Source organism: Mizuhopecten yessoensis, unplaced genomic scaffold (assembly GCF_002113885.1).
Source record: "Mizuhopecten yessoensis strain PY_sf001 unplaced genomic scaffold, ASM211388v2 scaffold6505, whole genome shotgun sequence".
NCBI classification, from domain to species: Eukaryota; Metazoa; Mollusca; class Bivalvia; order Pectinida; family Pectinidae; genus Mizuhopecten; species Mizuhopecten yessoensis.
This window is the reverse complement of record NW_018406583.1, coordinates 175,516-203,123: the sequence shown is the minus strand read 5'-3', so window position 1 is coordinate 203,123 and position 27,608 is coordinate 175,516. Positions and strand designations below refer to the sequence as shown.

General features: G+C 38.7%; 1 protein-coding gene across 1 annotated transcript in view; it reads right to left on the bottom strand.

Moving 5' to 3' along the window:
• The window catches only part of LOC110452240 (26S proteasome non-ATPase regulatory subunit 1-like), a 244,652-nt gene that overhangs the window by 103,932 nt on the left and 113,112 nt on the right, over positions 1-27,608 (bottom strand). The gene's annotated exons all lie outside the window — the stretch shown is intronic.

Genomic DNA, 27,608 nt, shown 5'->3' with positions numbered 1-27,608 from the left:
CACTGTGATTTGTTCGTTTCATCTTCATCTGATACTTAGTTATACTTTTTTTTGTACTGGTACGGGGACCCTTAAGTCATATGGTGCCTGCACACCCTCAAAAGTACAAGAAGACTATCATCAATGTCCATCACTCAATAGACAAGTCGTAATGAGATACACAGTTCCAATGTACATGTAAATGGTACAGAGTGCAATGAAGCAAAACATTTAGGTCAAATTCAGCATCCGTAACATCATACCATGTAATCAGTAGAGCTGTCTTACGGCATCATTAATGAAAGTATAATTCATCCAGCACTTATGGATAAACCAGATATACACAAAACATTTTTTTCTTAACCAGATACATGGATTTGACCATTTCATATTACCGTATTAATCCGGCAACAGGCCCATGCTTGATAATAAGCCCACCAAAATATATTTCTCTTAGGAAGAAATGCCAACAAAAGTGTTTGTAGAAGGAATCTAACAACGCACTTGGCTTAATACTAAGCATAGCCTTGTCATCAGCAAGTAAGATAATTGACCCTCTAATGAAAGGCTGTCAGCTGTCTTTAAAGACAGTCACACAAGAGATCAGAAAACATTCATCCCCAGGAATGTCAGATATGTATGGTCAATCAAGGTGTGTGTTGGCAATAACCTGAACAAGGCCAAGTGTTGCAAGCAATCCACAGCCCCCCACCGCCTGACAAAGTCAGCAATCAAAAATGAACAAAGGGCAATAACTCTATATAAAGCGGGGCAAAAGACCTGTTTTTGGTATGCAACACTATGACATCCTGTAAGGAATTCATAAACATAATTTGGCCATTGTCAGAGGCAAGAGTTTTAGAGAAATTATCAGGACAAAGTGACGGGCAATTGGTTTAAATCATAATCAATAATCGGTTTGTAATCGAAAGTAGTGAACTGATCAAAGATCTATTGCATAATCGATTCATAATTTTACGGAACTAAATAACCAAACAAAATGAGAACACTATTATTACATCAATAGAGCTGTTAATTATACACTAGGTTTCGTTCTTTTACAAGGAATGGATTTCAAGCAATTTTTGTGCAGTTTTATCAATCATACAGTAATCATAAGATATATACGACTCTCAATGAATTTCTACATTGAAAACATTTAACACTTTGATTTTGATAAAGAACTGATTATATCAATAATAGAATTGGAATCAGAAAGGGCAAACTGATCAATTTTCGATTATAATCGATCATGATCAGCCCAGGACTAAGTGACACACTGACTTCTAGACAGAAATCAAACCTAATGTATCCTCTGATAGCACCAACAGGGGCAATACCAATCATCCAACACTGGAATAGGAATTCCAAAAAACGGTGACACCAAATTATGAAAATTAAAGGCAGTGTGAAAATTATGAAACTCTCCTCCTTTCATGCTTAATTATTTTACCATGTGCAGACTGGATCCGATCACAACACCTACAACTTAGATTAACACTGTACCAAATGTATCCTCCATATTGAGGACGAAAGTGACCTCTGACCTCGATCAAAAGCATTGGATAAATAGCTCCCATAGGGGGGCGGATTCCCTGTGCACATCAATGCACTAGCCTGCGCTCTTTGATCTGCCTGTAAAGATGACATGCTGCAGCTTTGCATACCGTTACAAGCAGGCCATACCTATCAGGGGAACCAATATAATACCGGAGCAAATTTGGCCAAATTAATCTGTAAAACAACACAGGAAGTGAAAGTTGGTAATGGCTGCACGGTAACTCTATATCAGACAAACCCCTGGTGCAGTAGTCAGACTAGCTGTCTCAGAGGCTGATCCATCTAAACAAAATACCCATAGTTCATTATTGACAATACCTTTTTATCTGTTTAGGTGGGTAATAAATATGCCCTAAATACAGAAAAGGCACATTGGGTATATACTAGGTTTTAAGCCTTGGATCCATTCCAAAACGTTGAAATATACGCATATGCTTACAATATATTTCGTCATGGCAACTCGTATATGCATCAGTCTTCATGACATTACAGGCAATCTCAGTTTCAACATAATGCTTATAACATGACCCAAGTTTTAATCCTTTAAAGTTTACGTAATCTGAAATAAAAAGGTTCACATAAAGCTGTCATGTTGACATGAACACACCCAGGAATATCCAGACAGTTGTTTCCCATCAGAACTGTGCACGGGGACACACACCTGTCACTCACTTACCTGTAACACCTGTCACTCACTTACCTGTAACGAACGTGACAGTTAGGGTCACCAAGAACACCTACTCATGTACACCTCTCACCTCAATATAACACCAACATCACTTACCTGCAAATAAAACAAAAAGCATTGTTACGAATGTGCTCACCATATAGTTCCTCAAACTGGTTTACGAATAAATTGTCAAGCAAGGCAAGAGCAATTAGAATGTATATAGGTAGGAAACAAAGTGCATATTTTATTGCAATAACCTAACTGAAGTTAGCAAATTTCTTTGAGTTAGATTTCTGGTTGTGTTTGAAAGTTTGTACCAGTCAAAATCTGGTCATGTTAGCAAATTTTAATAAAGTCAAAATCTGGTTGTGTTAGCAAATTTTAATAAAGTCCATAACTGGTCGTGTTAGCAAATTTTAATAAAGTCCATAACTGGTCGTGTTAACTTAGCAAATTAAATCATATCTGTTAATGTCAGGACAAAATGATCAACAAACATGACGGACAAAGCTTTCAATAATCCCATCCGCCATGTTTTTCTTTTCAGAAATATTGGTGAAAAATGGTCACCGTCTTAATGTCTCTGAATAATAAAATCAATTGATAGCTTGACAGTTTTTATGAAGAATTTCCTAGCTGCATTATACTACTAGCTTATCTCCCTTAGTTAGAGAATCACACATCCAAGTAATCAAAATTATTAGAGTTTATTATTTCTTTTAAATAATTCAATATTCTAAAGATGGGGGCAAGTCTAATTGATAGCAAATAAAATGAGAACACAGAAATATCAACTTTTGTTGACACAGAGGAACAGGACATCCTGCTGACATTTCGCTGAGCTGAGTAATCCTTGTACTACGCCTATACTGCCCACACCTAGGGCCTCTAAACGGAATATCTCTGGACTTTACTGCCCACACCTAGGGCCTCTAAACAGAATATCCCTGGACTTTACTGCCCATACCTAGGGCCTCTAAACGGAATATCTCTGGCCTTTACTGTCCACACCTAGGGCCTCTAAACGGCATATCTCTGGACTGTACTGCCCACACCTAGGGCCCCTAAACAGAATATCTCTGGACTTTACTGTCCATACCTAGGGCCTCTAAACGCAATATATCTCGACTTTCCTGTCCATACCTAGGGTAAACGGAATATCTCTGGACTTTACTGTCAACACCTAGGGCCTCTAAACGGAATATCTCTCGGCTTTCCATACCTAGGGCCTCTAAACGGAATATCTCTGGATTTTACTGTCCACACCTAGGACCTCTAAACGGAATATCTCTGGACTTTACTGTCCATACCGAGGGCCTCTAAACGGAATATCTCTGGACTTTCCTGTCCATACCTAGGGCCTCTAAACGCAATATATCTCGACTTTCCTGTCCATACCTAGGGTAAACGGAATATCTCTGGACTTTACTGTCCATACCTACGGCCTCTAAACGCAATATATCTCGACTTTCCTGTCCATACCTAGGGTAAACGGAATATCTCTGGACTTTACTGTCCATACCTAGGGCCCCTAAACGGAATATCCCTGGACTTTACTGCCCACACCTAGGGCCCCTAAACAGAATATCTCTGGACTTTACTGTCCACACCCAGGGCCTCTAAACGGAATATCTCTGGATTTTACTGTCCACACCTAGGGCCTCTAAACGGCATATCTCTGGACTGTACTGCCCACACCTAGGGCCCCTAAACAGAATATCTCTGGACTTTACTGTCCACACCTAGGGCCACTAAACGGAATATCTCTGGACTTTACTGTCCACACCTAGGGCCACTAAACGGAATATCTCTGGACTTTACTGTCCATACCTAGGGCCTCTAAACGGAATATCTCTGGCCTTTACTGTCCACACCTAGGGCCTCTAAACGGCATATCTCTGGACTGTACTGCCCACACCTAGGGCCCCTAAACAGAATATCTCTGGACTTTACTGTCCACACCAAGGGCCTCTAAACGGAATATCTCTGGACTTTCCTGTCCACACCTAGGGCCTCTAAACGGAATATCCCTGGACTTTACTGTCCATACCTAGGGCCCCTAAACGGAATATCTCTGGACTTTACTGCCCACACCTAGGGCCCCTAAACAGAATATCTCTGGACTTTACTGTCCATACCTACGGCCTCTAAACGCAATATATCTCGACTTTCCTGTCCATACCTAGGGTAAACGGAATATCTCTGGACTTTACTGTCCATACCTAGGGCCTCTAAAAGGAATATCTCTGGACTTTACTGCCCACACCTAGAGCCTCTAAACAGAATATCTCTGGACTTTACTGTCCACACCTAGGGCCACTAAACGGAATATCTCTGGACTTTACTGCCCACACCTAGGGCCTCTAAACGGAATATCTCTGGATTTTACTGTCCACACCTAGGGCCTCTAAACGGCATATCTCTGGACTGTACTGCCCACACCTAGGGCCCCTAAACAGAATATCTCTGGACTTTACTGTCCATACCTACGGCCTCTAAACGCAATATATCTCGACTTTCCTGTCCATACCTAGGGTAAACGGAATATCTCTGGACTTTACTGTCCACACCTAGGGCCACTAAACGGAATATCTCTGGACTTTACTGTCCATACCTAGGGCCTCTAAACGCAATATATCTCGACTTTCCTGTCCATACCTAGGGCCTCTAAACGGAATATCTCTCGACTTTCCATACCTAGGGCCTCTAAACGGAATATCTCTCGACTTTCCATACCTAGGGCCTCTTAATGGAATATCTCTCGACTTTCCATATCTAGGGTCTCTTAACGGAATATCTCTCGACTTTCCATACCTAGGGCCTCTAAACAGAATGTCTTTTGACTTTAAGGACCAGGGGTTACATAGGAACTACCTGTTAATGTCACTCTTATCACTGCTGGAACAAATTCCATCCAAAACACATGTTCCTCCACAGACAATGTATACAGGGTCTCGATGACCTTGTTTGTTACCAGCGCAGGGCCATCTCTTGATCACATTTACAATCTATTTCTTGTACAGTTATCGTCATTCATCTTAACCCTGCCAGTTTCTAAAGGTCTAACATTTTCTGTAAAGCACGGTGTTAATAAGAACTGCCTATAACTGTTATTGTCAATACATACTGTGTTTTTTTGTGTGTTTTAAATTAGATATAGATAATAACTGACTTTGGGACGTGTAACGTGTCAGTCCACAGGAATACTGTTGTGTCAATACCAATTCAAAGTCGGGTCACATAATACTTATCTTCTCTATCTGCGTAAGTTATTTTTACTAATCATTGACCTTTACAGGCTGTCAATGTTACTGACAAACGCCCTGACCTTGACAACGTGTCAATTATAGATATGGAATGTTGGTAACCTTCGTCTATTAACTACTAGTTATCAATTAGTCACCTGTCGTGATTAGGCACATAACAAGGAAGGTTTACTGTATCACTGACTTTCCAGTTCATATAAATTATTCATTGACTCAGGTCAAGAAGTTCAATATATTTTAGCAAAGTGAGACAATTTAATTCAATTGTTCAAATGAAACTTTTTTTTTTTCAAATTTGAATACAAATCACATATTGATCATTCAAATCAAGTCTAATTCATATGATCTTCATTTCCATTTAGAAATAACAAAAATGTTGAATATCATCAAATTTGTATATGGGGAGTGACCGAAGTTCTGCGTTACCAAACAGAATTTTTATGTAAAAACTGAGGTAAATCGCCAATACAAGTAAAACAGGTAGTGAGATGTTTTGTGGTCCATACAAGACCGATATTTAGTTTGACTGAGCTGTATATATTAAAAAGGTGTTTTTACTGTACTGGCATGCAAACTCTACAGGAAAACAAAACTGAAGAATGTGATTTTCGTGTATCTTATACACTGAACAGTCGGGGACTGACATTCCTGTTTCACGATACAGTGTCTTTATGCTGGATACATAGATGAAACAGCAGATTGTGTAGTTTCGTGCCCTTTTTGACATTTTTATCTGGAGAGAAATCGCAGTCCACTGCCAGACCCAGTGGGTTAAAGGCAGGAATGGCTGTGTTTACTCTGTATCGTATGTATACTTGGTTACATGGAACCAGTCATTACCTGCAGACCAATGACATATAAACATTTTAATGATCTAGATCAACGACATGACCCTGATTTATGTTACATATCCCAGCGATTTTGAATGGCTGATGACAGGTCCAGGAAATCATTTATAGAAATATGTCTATCTATTTCATTTTACGATCAAACCTGGGAAGAAATTTGTCATAAAATGATATGGTTGGAAACATTAGACATGGCCACCAGTGGGGGTGATCTCCCCTTGAGGGGTGGAGCCCAGTGGGAGCTGCTGTCACAAAAGAACATATACTCTATCCATCACTACGGAAGCCAGCCGTTATCATCTGTCTACTAAAATACTCATCGCTGTTTCCATAAAGAAGGGAATAGTCCTAAACATATTATAAACATTGGTTTTATCGGTCAGTGTAAGGGCTATTCATCAGAGGAATTGTGTATGGAGGTTACTACCCTGTAAAACTATCTTTATTGCCTTTAAGGAAAAAACAATCACCCCATACATTGCAGAACAATCAGAGTTTATAAAATCTCCCCGCTATCACATCAGATTGTTGTCATACTTTACAATAGGTCAATGTCTCTCTCAAATATAATTGTGTTCTGGTACATTGTTACACAATTCCCTGTCTCTACTTTCTAATACAATTACACAACTCCCTGTAAATAATGGGGTGGTCCCCTGCACCAGTAATGGGTCTGTTCCTAACAATAGCCTTATAATGTACCCAGCCCTGTAAGAAATAAGTCTGTCCCCTACACTAACTGTGCCAGTGTATGCAGCCCCAATAATTCGTCTGCCCCTAAACAGTACTGCCATTACGTATTTGGTATATCTCCATAGGAGGCTAAAGGTACCACAAGAGCTTGGCAGGAGACTTCAGGTACCACAAGTGCTCGACAGGTGGCTTAAGGTACCATCAAAGCTCAGCAGGACACTTCAGGTATCACAAGAGCTCGACAGGTGGCTTAATTAAGGTACCATGAAAGCTCAGCAGGAGACTTCAGGTACCCCAAGTGCTCGACAGGTGGCTTAATTAAGGTACCATGAAAGCTCAGCCGGAGACCTCAGGTACCACAAGAGCTCGACAGGTGGCTTAATGAAGGTACCATGAAAGCTCAGCAGGAGACTTCAGGTACCACAAGAGCTCAACAGGTGGCTTAATTAAGGTACCATGAAAGCTCAGCGGGAGACTTCAGGTACCACAAGTGCTCGACAGGTGGCTTAAGGTACCATGAAAGCTCAGCCGGAGATTTCAGGTACCACAAGAGCTCGACAGGTGGCTTAAGGTACCATGAAAGCTCAGCAGGAGACTTAAGGTACCATAAGAGCTTGACAGGAGACTTAAGTTACCATGAGAGCTCAGCAGGAGACTTCAAGTACCACAAGATCTCGACAGGTGGCATAAGGTACCATGAAAGCTCAGCGGGAGACTTAAGGTACCACAAGTGCTCGACAGGTGGCTTAGGGTACAAGGACAACTCAACAGGAGACTTAAGGTACCACAATAGCTTGACAGGTGGCTTAAGGTACCATGAAAGCTGGGCAGGAGACTTCAGGTACCACAAGTGCTAGACTGGTGGCTTAAGGTACCATGAAAGCTCAGGATGAGACTTAAGGTATCGCAAGTGCTCGACAGGTGGCTTAAGGTACCATGACAGCTCAGCAGGAGACTTAAGGTACCACAAGTGCTCGACAGGAGACTTAAGGTACCACAAAAGCTCAGCAGGAGACTTCAGGTACCACAAGTGCTAGACAGGAGACTAAAGTTACCATGAGAGCTCAGCAGGAGACTTCAGGTACCGCAAGTGCTAGACAGGAGACTTAAGGTATCACAAGAGCTCGACAGGTGGCTTAAGGTACCATGAAAGCTCAGCAGGAGACTTTAGGTACCACAAGTGCTTGACAGGTAGCTTAGGGTACAAGGACAACTCAACAGGAGACTTAGGAACCAGAAGAGCTAAACAGGAGACTAAAGGTACCATGAGAGCACGACAGGTGGCTTAGGGTACAACGACAACTCAAAAGTTGAAATATTTGTTAAGGAGAACATACCACACTGAAAAGAATTTTGGTTTCCACCATCACAAATTTAATGGTCACCATTTATCAATCAACTATATGACTATTACATAATCATAAGCCTTTACCACAGCAGACTTTACTACAACACATGGTTTGTACATAATTCCTAGTCATATTACACACAAAGAGGTTTCATCAGTTTAATCAAAACCAGGTGTTTATTTAAATATCGACAGTAGTTATTTGTGTAATAATTTGATGAAAGGGTTCCCTATACTGTAAGGAAGTGTTTAGGGGAGGAATGGGAGAGAAGCCTTGTGGTTGGGGGTTACATTTTGTTATTTGGTGTTGTAGAAGAGAATGAGGCCAGAAGCTGGGTGGTAGAGGGGTTACACTAACCTGTTAGACATTTTACATATGCAATAAATGAGATGTTTATACACACAGGTGGTCTGTATAATGTCTGGAGATACATACTACACAGTAACACAACAGCCTTGTGTATCCCCACCACAATAAATTTATACTGACAGCCCTCTATTCACTGTATCCCTCTACATTCCTACCTATTATCTGAAATCTTTTTGGATCAAACAATGGGAGTTATTGCCCTTTACCCTTGGTACAATATCAGATGTAGCAATCAGCATCTGATCAGCTCCTCATTGTGAAAAAAGAAATTTCATTTCAGCGATATGTTTTTTGCTGAAGTGCCAAAATGTTGTCTGCCCCAGTAAGAAGTGTGTGTGTCCCTACACTCACCCTAGTGTAACCCACCCATTTAAGTAATGGGTCTGTCTGCCACACCTGCTGTGTCCTTATGTACCCTCCCGCTGTAAGTCATCAGTCTGCCCTGCGTACATGTACCCTGCCCTTGTATGTATAGGGTCTGTTCCTTAAACAAGCCCTGGTCAAAATATACCCTGCCTGAAAAATGGGTTTGTCACCTACATAGCAATGCCCAAATGTTATAGACCCAAGTAAGAAAGAGGTATGTCCCCTATTCCAGGCCCGCCCCAGTACATATTTGATGTGTCAAAATGTGTCTAAACCAGCCCCCAGGTTCCAGACCTATGTTCGGCAGTTGCAAGGTACTGACCGTAGGTAAGTGTTTTTTTCTCCGGGAACTCATGCTTTCTTCGACCACTAAAACCTGGCATGTCTTTAAATGACCATAGCTGTTAATAGGACTTAAAACACAAAGTTCCAGTTCCAGTTCTACCCCAGTGTATCTAGCCTCTATGTTACAATCTTCAGTCAGTTCTACCCCAGTGTATCTAGCCTCTATGTTACAATCTTCAGTCAGTTCTACCCCAGTATATCTAGCCTCTATGTTACAATCTTCAGTCAGTTCTACCCCAGTATATCTAGCCTCTATGTTACAATCTTCAGTCAGTTCTACCCCAGTATATCTAGCCCCTATGTTACAATCTTCAGTCAGTTCTACCCCAGTATATCTAGCCCCTGTTACAATCTTCAGTCAGTTCTACCCCAGTGTATCTAGCCCCTATGCCACAATCTTCAATCACTTCACACCAGTATAAAAACTGTGCCTTGATACCTTATGTTTGCAGCTGTAATGACGTAGGTATACAAAGATAACGACTTGCCTTGTCAGGCCAACAAAGTGCAAAAATCGAAAATAATCAATATATGTATTCTTGGTGTAACTAAATATCAAAACAACACATTTCTTCTTTGATACATAATACTACCGTCATGAAAAAATATTGCAACTAACGGATATTAGGCTTGTGTGGTACAGGTATAGAGGTAAAACAAAAACTGCAAAAACTGCAAAAACATTTTATAAGCTTGATTACGTGTATAAGACCTGTCTATAGTGCTGAGCCAGTCTGATAGCTGGTCAGGCTGTGTTGAAGTATTCTGTTCATATAAACACTACAATTTAATGCCTAAGGAATGAGTCAAACTCTTGACAGTAAAAACCTAATTTTATATGTAACATTTAAGTGGTCATGATTACGATATTCCTCGGATGATTTATCGCATTTCCTGTGCCATCCCAGCAGGCACTTGCAGTCTCTCTGCGCCAGACTTTGTAGGACTCGGGGAGCTGCATACACAGCTTTAATGACTCCTATCTGGCTTCTATTAAATCAGAAATATGAATTTTATCACCAAATTATGGAGCCAAATACTGCAGTAAATCATGTACAACAACTGTAAAATCAATTTCATAACTTCAAACCAAAAACTATTTTCTAAAGTAACTCCTGGCGAACTACCCTCTAACAAGAACTCAGCGCAATTTTCTGTCAGATTCATGACTTCCACCAGGAATGATGTTCCTCTCATAACAATGTCAGATGATTGTATTTACAAACTGAAAATGAACTGTACGTCAGTTGGCGCCTAAAGAAGCCAGAAACGTTCATGCTCAACTTTAGATATTGGACAGAAAAAACTTTAACACTTACAAGCAAAAACCCAAGTCAATACACTTGAATCGGAAAGAGACAATTGCCTGTAGAGCAAAAAATAAATTACACAAACTCAACACTGCTAGCAGTAAAAGACAATACCAGACAACAAACAGCCAATTATTCTTTATCAACTTCAGAAAATGGATTAGAAAAAAATCTTTATCATCATCAAATAATGGATCCAAAAATGTTACTGGCAATAACACACAAGACAGATAAACATTATCAATACCAAACAACTAATCTATACAAGTAAATTATCAATATTATATCACAGAGAGAGAAAAACAAAGAAGAGTTCACTGTTTTCATCAGGATACTTGCAAACCTTTTGAAATTGCCATGAGGGAGAATCTGTATGTTAAAAATTCAAAACATAAATAAAATGTGTGTATATACCCTCTAGAGACAAATTAACCTTTTAAAATGGATTATTTTTAGTTGTCCTTTCAGATGAAATCTTAGATCTTAGAATGTAGGAATAGTTCAGTATATTCACTGATTGGGAGCATAATATTTAAGGGTGAAAAACTGGGAGTCTCCCTTCTAAATAGGGAGAGTTTGCAACTATGCATCAGGGTCACAACTTCATTGTGATTGTGAGACTAAAGATCAGTGCGTTTGACAATATCGGGGGGGGCCAAGGTGGCAATAAGGGGTCTGACATTTTGCTAACACTGGCCCGCCACCACTGGGTCGCAGGTTCGAGGCCTACGTGGGGCAGTTGCTAGGTACTGGCCGTAGGTCGGTGGTTTTTTCTCGGAGAACTCCGGCTTTCCTCCACCACCACCACCTGGCACGTCGTTAAATTACCATAGCTGTTAATAGGACGTAAAACACAAACAAAGCAAACTATATCAGAAAACAATAGTTTGTTGTTGATCCCAGGTAGAAATTAGCATACTGCTATAAATTACCACAACAAAGGATGTCCGTTTTCATAAGACAGTCATCACCTTGTAAGAGACCATCTGTTACTCTACGACAAACAACTGTATGTTGTACAGTCCCTGAAATGGGGGCCATGAATCCAAATTATTTTTTGGCACCTAAAACATTTCTTTCAAATTGGAAGGTTGAGACCCATATTTTTAACGGGTTTAACTTCATGATTAAGTCTTAAACTAGAATACTTCCGAATTGACTTTTTAATCAAATGTGAATGTCGAATGTGCTACTTGACATTTTCAGTCATTTGGACTTCTAGCCCATTTCCTAACCAACAGTTTCATTGGTTCGAAGTGTGATCTAGACTGTTTGCTGTATCTGATGAGAATATCAAATTTGAACATTTTAATCAAAACAGCAAGTTCACAATAACAACTCAGAAACATTAAGCTCTCCTGCTATTGGATTATTTCTGGATTTTTTCGGTATTTTACTCAATCGTATTATTTTTTAGGCCTGTGCCTACTTCGTAGAATTTTTATCACCTGAGCATGACATTGGTTGCCAGTGACGAGAGGGTGAGAGTCTATTTTGGCATTGTAGTATAAAGATTGACAGTTCATATAGCTTCTATTTATGAGCACATTCAGTATCTTAGCCTTGACCTATACTGCTACAAACAAGAATGTGAAAAGGGGAATAACACTCACATATACCTAGCATTTTGTCTGAAACCAAATTTGTGTGAATGGTAAATAGAAAATGGATATAAAACAAAAACAAAAATTTAGAGATCCGAACCCAACTAAAACTGATCAGTCAAGATTATATCTTTGAGGGAGGATATAAAGTATAAACATATAATCTGAATGACTTGAACTGTGTACAGGGGAAGAAAGATACTGATTTGGAATGAAACATAAGCTGCTGTATTACAAAATATCTGCAGTGTTTAAAGTCTACAAACAATGATTGTTGTCAGGATTGATAAACATGAACAGAATTTCAGATTTTCTGATCAAAAGTTTTTTTTCTTTTTCAAATGAAATGGTTTTAAGGAAATGAGTGAGTAACAATACAACATTGTAGATTGCATTGAAATGATTGACAAACATTGTGTTGTAAAATAATCTTAGGATGCTTCACCCTTTCACCCCTATGTAACTTAAGGTCATTGGAGTGTATTGATAAACGGAAACAGGAAGTACATCCTTAGTTGAAAATCCAATGGAGGGAGACAGTATCACAATTTCCCNATTAATTTTACACAATTTCAGCTTTTATTAAATTGATATATATTAATGCAGTACTAATATATGTCAGTATCATTTTTAGTGACATTATTTTGTAAATATATTGTGTCTTTCATTTTTTTTTCAAAAATCACTCCTTTTTACATACATTTCCATTTAAAATCCTTAAAATTCTGACAACCTATATTTTTTTTGTGGCAGAACATTTTCTTTACTTCAAAGCAATATAACTACAAAATTTGAAGAATTCTACTGAGAAATGGTGACACAATCCTATTACCTTAAGTAGACTCTACTATGCATTGATATGGATGTGTCCATTATGGTCTACAGTGGTGAAAGGGTTAATTAAACAAAGCTGATATAAAGTGGAGACCTCTCAACCAACACCTAGTCAAGCCAAATAGCCAGGCTTTCATAAGTGGTATATGTAAGATGATTGTATTAGAACTAGTGATTTACCTAATGTCCTACAATCAGACCATGAGGACCTGGGAGTACTGATAATTAACCAACGGTTTATTGGTCAGAGCACTGGTCCTGAACTTCAGCCAGATAAATATTACTTCAGCGACAACTTCAACAGCTCAAGGGAAGTAACTCTACCACGAAGAGATGTTCCACAAAGTTAGATAACTCTGGTAAGCATATCTCCATCTGATTATAAAAATATCATTTCAACTGCTGGTATGAACAGCTGAAGGGAAGTAATTCAAGCCTGAGGAAATGTTAGACAAAGTCAGATAACTCTGGTAGTGTATGCATGGCATCACTCAATCTATGACAGTTTATGTTGAAATCAGATCATGAAGAGGTAAAATTACGAGTACTGTTGTAATAAGATGAGAAAAAACCCTCAAACAACAAGATTATAAAGCAGTTTGCTGTGTGTATGGATAAGGTTTTTTCATCACAAGGTTTCCAAGGTGTTTCAAAAGCTCAGCTCCTTTACCAATCTGTGGTATGTGTGATTTTTAAATGTCAAATACCCCTGATAATGTTAACAGCATAACTGGCTTGTAACATCCCTACAACTGAGGGTTTTGAAGCTTGTAAGTTAATGCTAGAGTGAATATTTTGCAAATCATATTTGTTTAGCTTAAGATATAAATAGGTGATTCGAGCAAGAGTAAGCTCCCTTTTATTTATTTTTTAATCAGTGTTTTGTTATGATTCACAACAACCTGGGAAATATCAAGACATACATGATCACATACCTTTCAAGTGTGTTTAGACTGGCTACCAGCCCTAGATATTTGTAAAGAATTGTCATGCTGCATTCTCCTACTAGCTTATCTCGCCTTAGTTTAAACTACTGGAGTCTCATTCTTTTCTAATTATATTAAATATTCTAAAGATGGGGCCAGTCTAAAACTTCTCATCCATTAACTCATTCACCCCTAAAATCTCATAATGAACTATTCCAACCTTTGAATTGGAAGGGTGCAGATGTGTCTTCAGGGGTGAAGGAGTTAATTAAGTCCAAAGTGTTTCATACATACAGGTTTTGCAGTATGGAAGTAAGAGGTAAATATCACATAAACGAAGCCGATATCCTTAAGCAATATTTCATTTAACCATCATTATGTCGTCTGAAAGATGTAACTGTTAAAAATCCTCACTATCATGATTAAATAACGCAATTAAAACCAACAAATTAAACGCATCGGTTTATACTTTACAAGGAGACAAATTATCTCTTAAACTATAGAATCAAGCTATACAATGAAATGCCAAAGTTAATAACATACAAGCAGAGTGATGTCAATAGTATAATTATTCACCTCCTAGCCCCGGTCAAAGCAGCACAGGCTTCCCTCGACACATATTCTGACAAATATTTGATCCTCTTTTGTTTTTCATTATCTCCAAAATGTGTTGTTTTTTTTTTGTAGTGAAATAAAATATAAAGAACAATTACTGTAGAGAGTCATGGGAGCAAACTCGACAAAATTCAGAGACAGAGACAGAGACAGAGACAGAGAGACAGAGAGACAGAGAAAAAGAGGGAAGAACTTATGCAGTGGATTTTAAGTAACAATATCATTGGTATCAGTCTTACATGGTTAACTCATCCACCCCTGGAATTTTATAATGAACTAGTCCAATCTTTAAATGGGAAGAGTTCAAATGAGTCTTTAGGGGTGAATGTTGAGTTAATACCTCGGCTGTGTGTAGAGTACATATTCGAAAAAAAACAACATTATTTTCAATGGAACTTTAGGGATCAAAAATTGAAAGAAAGACAGAAGCTGAGGTGAGGTGGAACGAATGGGATTGGAGCTGAATCAGAATAGACGGATTCACATTTGCATAGTGACCATGTTCTAGAAATATTGATTGCAGTCATGAATGGATGAATGAATAACAGAAACAAATGACTTGGATTAATTTTTTTAAATTATGAAAGATTGCTGGGTCCGAAACTGTTTTCCAGACTCTTAAACAGTTGGTATTATAGCCACTAAATAAACAGTATGACATGTTATGATTAACTCCAAATAAACTTGTGTCATATTTACTGGTCATCGGTGAAGGTCAAGGTAGCTGGAGATTTGTTCATCCGCTTAATAGTGTTGGTCATACTGTGTTCTATACAAATGATTTCCAAGTTCATTAGGGCCAAGGCTAGATAGCCAGAAATTCAATTATTCTACATGATCTGGATTACATTGGTCTCGTACATACTAAGGAGTTTAGTTTAGTGTGTTTGTGTCAGAGTTGGTAGCGCCAGATACTGAATCAATCTTGGATATAGTTTAGTATACATGCACCGGTTTCTATGACTCCCTGTAAACTGGAAGTATTACCCCGAGTATATCAAAAATGTGTCATTTTTCTCCTCTACTATCTCAGTTGGCAAAACTTGATAGTTTAGTGCTATAAGGTTAAGTATCACCAGGTTAGCTGGTCGAGGAAGCAGACACACATATCAAGTCCAGATGGATGGTCAAGGAAGCTACATGTATTGCTGGTCAAGGAAGCTACATGCATTGCTGGTCAAGGAAGCTTTAGCCACACTGATGGTCAGCAAAGCGAGCAACACTGATGACCAGCTAAGTGAATGACAGGGGTAGTCTTGTGTAAAACATGTGTCATCTTGGCAATAGAAATGTATCAACAGTGGTCATCCTGGTGTAATAATTCAGCTGGTCAAGGTTACATATAGTAAAGGAAGTTACTGACCACCAAGGAAAACAGGCTCACCATCGCAGTATCCCGACTACGTGTAGACAGAGAACGACCAACACAGTATCCAGACTACGTGTAGACAGAGAACGACCAACGCAGTATCCAGACTACCTGTAGACAGAGAACGACCAACACAGTATCCAGTAGTCTTGTGTAAAACATGTGTCATCATGGCAATAGAAATGTATCAACAGCGGTCATCCTGGTGTAATAATTCAGCTGGTCAAGGTTACATATAGTAAAGGAAGTTACTGACCACCAAGGAAAACAGACTCCCCATCGCAGTATCCCGACTACGTGTAGACAGAGAACGACAAAGACAGTATCCAGACTACGTGTAGACAGAGAACCACCAACACAGTATCCAGACTACGGGTAGACAGAGAACGACCAACACAGAATCCACACTACGTGTAGACAGAGAACGACCATCACAGTATCCAGACTACGTGTAGACAGAACGACCAACACAGTAACCAGACTACGTGTAGACAGAGAACCACCAACACAGTATCCAGACTACATGCAGACAGAGAACGACCAAAAAAGAATCCAGACTACGTGTAGAAAGAGAACGACAAACACAGTATCCAGACTACGTGCAGACAGAGAACGACCAACACAGTATCATGACTACATGTAGACAGAACGACCACCACAGAATCCAGACTACGTGTAGACAGAACGACCAACACAGTAACCAGACTACATGTAGACAGAGAACAACCAACACAGTATCCAGACTACGTGGAGACACAGAACGACCAACACAGTATCATGACTGCATGTAGACAGAACGACCAACACAGAATCCAGACTACGTGTAGACAGAACGACCAACACAGTAACCAGACTACATGTAGACAGAGAACGACCAACACAGTAACCAGACTACATGTAGACAGAGAACGACCAACACCGAATCCACACTACGTGTAGACAGAGAACGACAAACACAGTATCAAGACTACGTGTAGACAGAGAACGACCAACGCAGTATCCAGACTACATGTAGACAAAACGACCAACACAGTATCCAGACTACCTGTAGACAGAGAACGACCAACACCGAATCCACACTACGTGTAGACAGAGAACGACAAACACAGTATCAAGACTACGTGTAGACAGAGAACGACCAACGCAGTATCCAGACTACCTGTAGACAGAGAACGACCAACACCGAATCCACACTACGTGTAGACAGAGAACGACAAAGACAGTATCCAGACTACGTGTAGACAGAACGACCAACACAGTAACCAGACTACATGTAGACAGAGAACGACAAACACAGTATCCAGACTACGTGTAGACAGAGAACGACCAACACAGTATCCAGACTACATGTAGACAGAACGACCAACACAGTATCCAGACTAGGTGTCGACAGAGAACGACCAACACAGTATCCAGACTACATGTAGACAGAGAACGACCCACACAGTATCCAGACTTCATTATGGACTTCATTAACTGTAAAATGTTCAGTAGCTGTCCGTTCTTAACACACAAAAATACGAAGGGTTACTGTGTTTTAAGCAGGAGAAAAGCCTAGGGGCCTCAATCAGTTTTTGGCTTTTCTCCTTTACATAGACATGAAATTTGAAAGGTACAATACATTTATTTTTTAAAGCCAATGTTGTCATGATATGTCACTGATCTAATTATGATGTTATAACTTTGATATTTTGCATGCTGCATTATAAAATATTTTTTTCCTTTGTTGTGTTTCTTCCCAACACTGTTAATGCTAACGAACTGCAGGCTAGTCAATTGATTACCTATATAACTACTGCGAAGCCATTTCAGTAGCACCAATCACAGAAACTCCTAAATGGTCATTTCCATTCGAAGGATGTCTTCGTCCAGAGTCAATTATTATTAAAAACCATATCATAATTGGAAGATTTTCTCGAGGATGATGACACTTCGGTCATGAAACATAAACCTGCCTGTCTTTGACGCGTCATGTGACCTGTCAACCACATCCATTACCCATCCTCCCTGTCTCCATAACAACCTATTACTAACCAAACACAGGAAATCGGCAACCAAGCACCAATACATTACGTAGCTCCCTTTGTTTCCTGCTAGGTTCTGATTAATTGGTGACCAGCGAACTGGGTCTGCATACCAACAAACAGACCAAGGGGGAAGGTGGCATAAAAAGGCCATAGTAGAACATGCTAGCATCAGTCTGGATGTATAGCTTATACAATTCCGATTAAATATTGAGAGGGTGAAACGTCATTGCCAATCCTAAAACCATTGACGTATACGGTCATATTGCAATATACTGTAGGCCCTCGGCAGTAAATAAACATGTTCTAGATAATAATAGTAACTTTGGGATGATTTTGTTTCATTAACGGACTGAATCTATAACAAAATGTCTGCTTTAGGTAACTCAATTAAACATTGTTTATATTTAGTTCATATAATCAATAAGATTAAAAGAGGATTAAAAATTCCACAATTATCTGGATGGCAGATGCATCTTCCAACGGAAAACATTTTAAGGCTGCTTAGTCTAACATTGCTATTGAACCAAAGTAACAACCCTGCCTTCAGTAGAAACGATGCCAATGGACCGGAAACAATGCTGCAAGCATCGTCAGGACCAACAACCCTGTATTAAGAATCCCTGTACCGTACCCAAAAACTGAAACTGTGGATTGGAAAAAAAAAATCCGGCATATTTATAGTTTTTATAAATCATTTTTTGAAGAAAACCATACCTTGCAGGAATTTTTTTATACAAAAAAATAAAGATGAAATAAAAACATATTTAAAACAGTGTTCTGTGAATAAAAAATCTGCGGGCTACACCAGGATTCAAACCCTGGACCTAAATATTAACACATTGTACTCCCTCTTACCAACAGAGCTACCTTGTCAGCAGAAGTGCCCTGGTCCATTTGTGCCAGGTTATATCCAAAACCAAATTGAGATGGGCTCACTCTATGTACACAAAAATGAAGCCTGCATTGGGACAGGGATCCCTAAGAGGTAAAATGAAGAATGCTGTGAACAGTAACAGAGGATGACTGCAGGAACAACATCCAGACTAACAACCACTGATATTGTGTAACAGGGAAAACCAAGGCTGTGGTAGACGTTCGCAAGGGAACATCCAGGCTCACAACCACTGATATTGTGTAACAGGGAAAACCAAGGCTGTGGTAGACGTTCTCAAGGGAACAACCAAGGTGCGGAAAGCAATGGCAACAACCAAGGTGACGGAAAACAATGGCAACAACCAAGGTGACGGAAAGCAATGGCAACAACCAAGGTGACGGAAAGCAATGGCAAAAACCAAGGTGACAGACGGAAATCAAAGAATACTGTAAACATTATCAGGGTCAACAAATGTGTCATCATAAGGACTGAAAACTAAGACTACATGTACAATGGCTATTGCATACATCAGCACAGCAAAGAACTTAATTTGGAAATGAAATAAAGACTTTTGTAATAAACCTATTATGGCCAACAACCAGAACCATGTCTTAGGAGGGAAAACCAAGGCTGCTGTATGCATCATCAGGGCCAATGGTCTGAGATGAAGAGTTCTGAAGGCTGCTGTATGCATCATCAGGGCCAATGGTTTGAGATGAAGAGTTCTGATTAACTAACATCCCTTGTACAAGGCCACAACAAGAGATCTCATGAACTTAATCATTATCTACATTTCAAGCAATATGAGATAGCCAGTCTGTTTAACTGTATATCTGTGAATTAGACAATCTTCTCCCACTTGTCTCGACAGTAAACACCATGTAACAGACCCCCCATATCAATTGTGACAGGCCCTTTCTCCATTCTCATGGTTCCTGCCAAGCACATGTCCTGACGACAACGTAAAGACGGGCCAGACGAAATCTTGCAAAAATGTCCAGACAATCACGAATCAACTTCCCAAAGGGCTTTGAATATAATTAATGCAAACTGGGACCGTAGCGTTTATACCTCAGATATTTACAAATTATCGGCTGTCTTAGACGGTAGTGATCAGTGGACGAATCAGTGGACGTCCGACAGTAGGTTGTAAGAATATGACAAGCTCCCCTTTGAGGCATATGTCAGATAAACTAGCGTAACGCTTCCAGCCTCGGTAGACTCCCGCGACTAATCACATTCCGTGCAACCATTCACTCAAGCACGCATCTGTAGTTATGTAACATAAAGAACTTGGGCTGCAGTCTACCCATCCAAACCCTGGCAATCTGGCAAATCACAACAAATAACGGCTGCTTTATCAGGCTCTCAAAGCCCTATACCTCCCTTCAGGACACACCTTCGGGATCAAAAAAGGGTAACAGTGTTTTTTTTATACCTCCTCAACGTTTTAACAACAAACTAATTTACTTACAACTAAACTGCGTGGTCCACTAAAAACATCTGATATGAATTGTTTTCATGCTAACAATTCAATATATATAAGATATGGAGGGTTTATATAGTCTACCAATGAAATACAGTTAAAGTAGAACAAACCTTTTATAGGAATTCTTATCTAAGTAATGTCCTGAATACAGTTTATGACCCAAATATAAAAGTTGGGTTAAGACAGAACGCAAATCATTCGATAACTAACACTGGTTAACACTACACTATTAGTAACTGACTCTCTATAGACGGTAAGATATAAAGGAATGCACTTCTATGGATATTAGTGGGCCTGTATAACTCACTACATATCAAAATTACACTTTCTTTGCACAGTCCTTAAATAAACTGACAAACCAAAGATGTTGTTATAACCAAATAACAGCAAGAAATATAACACATGAATATTTTAAAAAAATTTCAGGTTTTCCGTCAATTTTTTTGTAATCAGGACCATTCATGAAGTGACACCAAATTCAAATTTGGACAGAAATTTTCAAATGGTTTCCGATTGATGTGAGCCACCTGACTGAACTGGTAACCATAGAAACCAAAAGTCTTGTTCACACAAAAAATGTCTGTTCTACCAATTGGTTAAACAGTTTTGTTTTTAACTGAATAGGATTTCAACGAATGACAAAATTATAAATAGTATCATTGGTGTTTTGAATGTAAATATTAGGATTAAAAAAATCACTGAAGATGGTTTGAAGCATATAGTTCTGTTCAAACATATTATCCAAGATATGAACTGGCATCACGGATTATGTTTGAACTGAACTGTGTTTCATACCATCGTAAATGTTAAAAAGATGCATTTCAATCCTTTATTTATTACATCGAGGACCTTTTTTCGAAATATCTGCATCCTGCCTTTTTCTGTAGAAGTAATCCTTAGAATACTTAAAAGTGGTTCTATTTGCCTCCTGAGTCGTCACTGCCTGACAAGGTAGTATTTGTGTATTCAGCTTCGCTGTTGCTGCCTGCTCAAACCATTCCATATCTGACACTTTTGTTCACTTGATTCCCTACGGTTTTTTTTTTGTAGGGGATAATAAGCTACACCTTACCATTAATGTAAAGATGATAATGTGGACATTTATCATCTTTTTAACATTTACGATATTTCAATTTTGAAGCGTTTGGCAAGTGTTGCAGCCATTTTGCCCTCTATTACGATATACTGACCATCTATTGAAAATTTGGGTCAGCATGTGACAGCTCTAACCAACCGATTTTGAGATATTCCTGCTCGAAATGCAGTAAATATACCTCGTTTAGCGACACTAGGGTAACACTAAGCTGTTTCCACCATTTGTGAAACAGGGGCTCTGGCAGGTAAACTGCAAATTTTCTAACTGGAAGGAATTTGAATATGCAGTGTAATTAAAGGTAATTATACATTGTTTAACCCACAATGTGACAACATACAACATTTTTACATAAAGAAACCAGAATCTCGAATTGATTTACAAACTTTCTTCACAAATCATTACTACACTGTACGTTTTAGTTTGAATATTCATAAATAAAATCTAACTAGTGTTTCCAGGCCTTAAAATGACATTAGAATCATCGTTGTAATATTTTTGCTAGTAAATTTGAGGCAACACATACATTTTGTAGTTCTCATGTTATTCATCAAAGTCTGGCTGTACAGACAATTAAGCTCTTTCAACCCACATATATTTCTGATCATAAAGTCGCATCTGTCAGATTTTTTTTCGAGTCTCATCAAGGTTTTAAACCTAGAAACTTCTGACTAGATAGAGCCGACACTGGTCACACATTTTCTAACTCATTAACGTTGGTGAATCCACAGTGGTTTGTCTGTTCAATGTTGGCAGTGTGATGTTCCTACATCACAAGCTCCTCCCGAGGACCAGCATCCGCAAAATATCATGCATAGATGTCTCAAGGGTTCGAGAACTCCACATTACACCATCAAACAATATATTAAATCTTCAATATATGTCTTTTCTTAAGTTCTTTTCAGTTTTAAACCAAACATATATATGTACAACTTTTACGAACGTCAATGCTTCAAACTTAAGTTGCAGGAATTGTAGACAATCATTGGTTTTTTGGTATTTTAAGATCAAATAACTTGCAGATTACAAAGCTATTATCTCTGATGAAATAGCCCTTTGTATTCAACATTTGGTGATTATACCATTCCAATCTACACTATGGAAAGGTCACTGATGTACTAAGTGCTCTAGCTGAGTATAATTTGTGCTATGCAGGATAAAACTACCCTGGTATGTCATGCTGGTGCTGCCAATTGTACAACAGAGGCTAAATCTGGAACGGTTTCCTGCAGGTCTATATTCAAACTGTGGATCATTTCTAGAGGAGGAAATCAAATTAAATCAAATTATGTTAAAATCTTAAAATATCCGACTGCTGTCTAATTTTCAGTAATACCAATTAGAGCTCTGCAAGCACCGAATGTTTTTGTATTAAGCCATTCACCCCCAAAGTCACATTTGAACCTCACCAAATCAATGACTGGGCAAGTCCAGTTTAAAATTGTAGGGGTGAATGATTAAGGCGACAAATATATGGCCAGTTTCTGGTTACTTAGAAATACAAATTTTTTACTGCGGAATTTAAACTGAATTTGTTTAATGTTATTAAGTAACAAAATTAATTCCCAAAATTTACCCCTCTTTATACTTCTGGTTGCAAACAGAATTAATCATAAAAGAACAAACACCCAATGCAAATTTTACTTGTGATGTGTTAATCAATGATTTAAGAACTACTGAAAACAATCCTTATTATTAGAGCACCAAAAAGGTAGCTTTAATGAATTTGTGCACTCACAAAAAAACCGATATGAAACAATATAGAGAAACTTCACTCAAGCTTAATTATTATTTAGTGCAATACGTTAAGACAAAAAAATGTGCGTAATTAAGATTACAACTGCAACATGTTCCTTTACAGTGCAATGTATTAGAATACTTCTGCTTATACAGGGCACTGCTGTGGCGATGAATCCCATCTAGAAATAGATGTACCATTGAAGAATGCAGCAGGCTATATCTATTAGAGTCTAGTACAAATAGACGATGGCCTCATAACCAATACCCAGAGATTTAGTGCTACATGATGCCACCGATCTAGGTCTACGTCACAGGTGGCGATGGCCAGAGGCCGTTGGTAACACAGGATATCTATACACCAAATTTAATAAATTGAATATCTCTTGTCAGCGGGCTTTGGTTGGGTTTCTCTGCTTTTTGTGACAGCGTCTGGCAATTTTCTTTATCCCAATCTTAAAGCAATTAGGGAGAAGTGATAAGACCTGTGCCACTCGTACAGTTCCACTCTCTTCTGTCCCTAATCCTCACCGCCTTGGGTACCAAGCTACGAAACAAACAACAAAATCCAACCAATCGTCATCACATCTCAATCTCCTGCTACATAGCTGTCCGTCTTTATATCGGTGTCGCCTAATTAGATAGACGATGACCCCCTTACAATTAAAAAACGTCATCATCACAGTAGCTCCTCTTACCAAGTGGTCCTCCCTTATTAAAGCAATTTTTTGTACTTTGTCCATTTTTCTTAGAAATATTTTTTGATTCCTTACCTTAAATATTTATTTTTTGTTCTGTTTTTGTTCTGATTGGTTTATATTAAGCAGCGATAGGTCCACTGTACTCTTAAGTATCCTGTATTCTACTCTGTGCAACTTCCAATCTCCAATAACAATACCAACATACATGAATAGCTTCTAGATTCTGTGAAATCCTACCAGTGCAGCATGGGGAACATTGCGGAAAGAAGCCTGACTGTTACAGGGATGTGTCGAGTTTCCTCAGGGCCTGACCCCAATACAAACCATCCAAGTGCCATTCTGGCTCCACAAACTAGATTTGTTGTGTATAGCGACAAATGTCATGCAAAATGTCTTTTGAAGGAAAGAGATCGTTTTTAGAATTCAAACTTCAATCTTGAACAAATAGACCCAACAGATTTTAACCTAGATCTTAGAAAAAATATTATTTGCTTAAACTTCTGATGACCCTTTTAATCCTGGCTGTTATATCCTCTTTAACCTACATGCCCTTTTGTTAGACCCTCGCCCCCAGGCCCTGGTTTTGTTCCGTCACCTTCTTTTACCGTAATTTACCAATTTAATATTTTTATTAAAGATTTATTTGAAAAGCTTGAAAGGTTCTGAAGGCATTTCATTTATTTTTTAAATGTTAGTGTCAGGGGCATTTATTAGTTTGAATATGGTAAATCATTCCAAACTGCACCATGTAGTAGACATATCATGAGCAGCTGTGTTTTTACTATAGACATAGTGCAGAGCCCTTAGAGTGACCCAACCTTTGGTAGAAGAGTCATTGTTATATCTATTATTTTGTGAAAGCAGCTTGATTTTCCCCAGTTAAAGGCTTTTTAAAGAACCGCAATTCATGGAATTTGGTTGCCTAAATTACGAAGTTTATTGTTATATGAATGTACAGCAGGTATTAATTCGTTAGCAGCACTTTCCAAACCTGCAACGCCATCACTAACAGCCTGAAGGCCGCGTTACCGTGTTTGTCCGAGACACATAAGCCCGTTCCTTGCCCCCGGGCAGCATTGCCAGTGAGCTCAGTATTATATGTATCATATGGGTTTGCCTTGATCACCCTGTCAGATACAACAATCCAAAGCTAATGTGCACAGCTCTCCATCTCCAGATCAGTGTCCATATTAAGTCTCACTTGAACTTATGAACCTAATATGTCCAACAGTAACTTCCTCTTGACCAGTGGCCACCGTCTGCTGATAAGTGACTGCTCAACTGGGTTTTACAGAAATGGAATTGGTCAAGTCTTCTTATGGAGACGAGTCTTACAAAAACGAATTAGAGACAAAATGTGGACAAAGTAATCTTCAGATGCTGTCAAGATTATCTCTTAATGTTGTCAAAGTGAATTCCCTCTGTTTTCAAAGTAAATGCTAAATCTTTTGAAAATGAAGTCTTAATACAGTGAACACCAACTCCAAATACACTTAAAACTCCAAATACACTTAAACTCCAAATACACTTAAACTCCAAATACACTTAAAACTCCAAATACACTTAAACTCCAAATACACTTAAACTCCAAATACAGTAAAAGTGAACTCAAAATGTAGTCAAACTGAACTTTACATTGTTTCTATACAGCAAAACTTTGCTATAATGCCGCTTGTTTCAATAGTGGCGAAGGCATCAGCGATGCCTAGTGGCGGTATTATATGCCAAAACCCTTGTCTTTGTTGTATGTTTAGTAAACAGAGCTTCGCTGCATGTTCTAGTATCAAGGATATACATATGTAATTATTGTGACATCTCTTTAGAGCTGCTGGGTGGACGCTGGAATACCAAAGGAAGGACAAAAATCGCTGTTTGTCAGTCGTTTATTAACACATTCACCCCTGAACACACATTTGAACTCTTCCAAATCAAAGGTTGGAATAGTTCATTATGAAATTTCAGGGGTGAATGAGTTAACAGTAAAACCTTGATAAATGCTCACATTTACATTAAAACTTTGATAGAATGCCCCTCCTTTATACACAAGAAAGCGTCAACATTATGCCTATTGTTCATTTTTACCATCTGCCTATGCAATATATTTTAACTCATTCACCCCTGAGGACACATTTGAACTCTTCTAATTCAAAGGTTGGAATAGTTCATTATGAAATCTCAGGAGTGAACGAGTTAATGACCCTTTAGCCCTTAGCTATTTTTGAATGTTTGCGTTTCCCTTGGCGTATTGCTAAACATTATTATAACATCACAATTTTCTGGATAATAAATATTGGCATTATAGCAACATTCCAAGGCAGATTTTCTCAACACTGTCAATGTAAAATAGAAATGTATTCCTTACTAACTAAAAGTGCAGTCAATTTCATAATAAATGTTTAAAAGTAACCAAAGGTCATTACATTGGGCAGTTAAAGAAAGTACAAGTTAGACCTGTTTCCTGTTCCTTTTAACTTGTATAGAACTGCTTTGTTAAGCATTTATTTTGTAAAGAACAGAAACAAATCAGTAATCAACTTATGTAGTGACAAAGCACCTGGTGGTTGCTATGTAAGCCAGATGGTTGCTAAGATACCTAAACCTAAAGAACCCTTAAACCACGTTTATTGCAACATCTTTACACATAATGGTTCAACTTCTTTTTACTGACATTCTTGAACAGCTGTCACGTGGTCAACAACGTCTGCCTCAACATGTATAGCTCCACAGAGTGCGGACACGAAGTTCACTCCCAGCTGTCATGTATATATTTCACACAGACCATTTATAGCCAAATCTTGTTATACTGCAACATTTGTCCATTTTATTTTATTACAAAGAGGTTTGATGATGCAACAAGGGGATTCTTAACCCTTTCACCCCTATGTAACTTTAGTAGACTCTACCATGCATTGATATGGATGGGTCCATTATGGTCTACAGTGGTGAAAGGGTTAAAAGGAATTTCCAGGAAAAGGGGTAACCTTGAAATCTATCGACAGTAAGCCAGGTGGCAAATGAAATGTGGAGCATTATATTGAGGTTTTACTATATCAATTAGTGGCGTTATATAGGGGTTTTTTTATGGTTCATAAACGAGGGGCATTATATTGGTGTTTTACTGTATACAAATGAAGGGCAATATATTGAGGTTTTATTATACATGACCATCACCACAGATTAAGCAGACACAACCACACAATACTGCCACATTGGGCAACAAATCTGGACAATGGAGTCGGCTCGATCAATCTGTAAAAACTTTGTAATCGCCATTTACACACACGAACAGGCAATGGACCATGTTTTATGTCTGACATTCAGGGAATTTAAACCATAAAACGTCTGTGGCTATACCGTTCTGGAGAGGAGCCGTCCGAAACGTCCAACCCTTGACCACTTTGTCTTTGACATAATTGTCAAGGTCTCGGAAAAGCAAATCTCCTTCTGTCTGTTTCCGTATCATGTCACAAAAAGCAATTTTGTCAAGCTATACGTAATCATAGATTATCACACTGTGCTTTCAGGGTTTGTCGTGATAACAATTTTCTCATCGAGAGCACTTGGATAAAATCAAGGGCCACTAC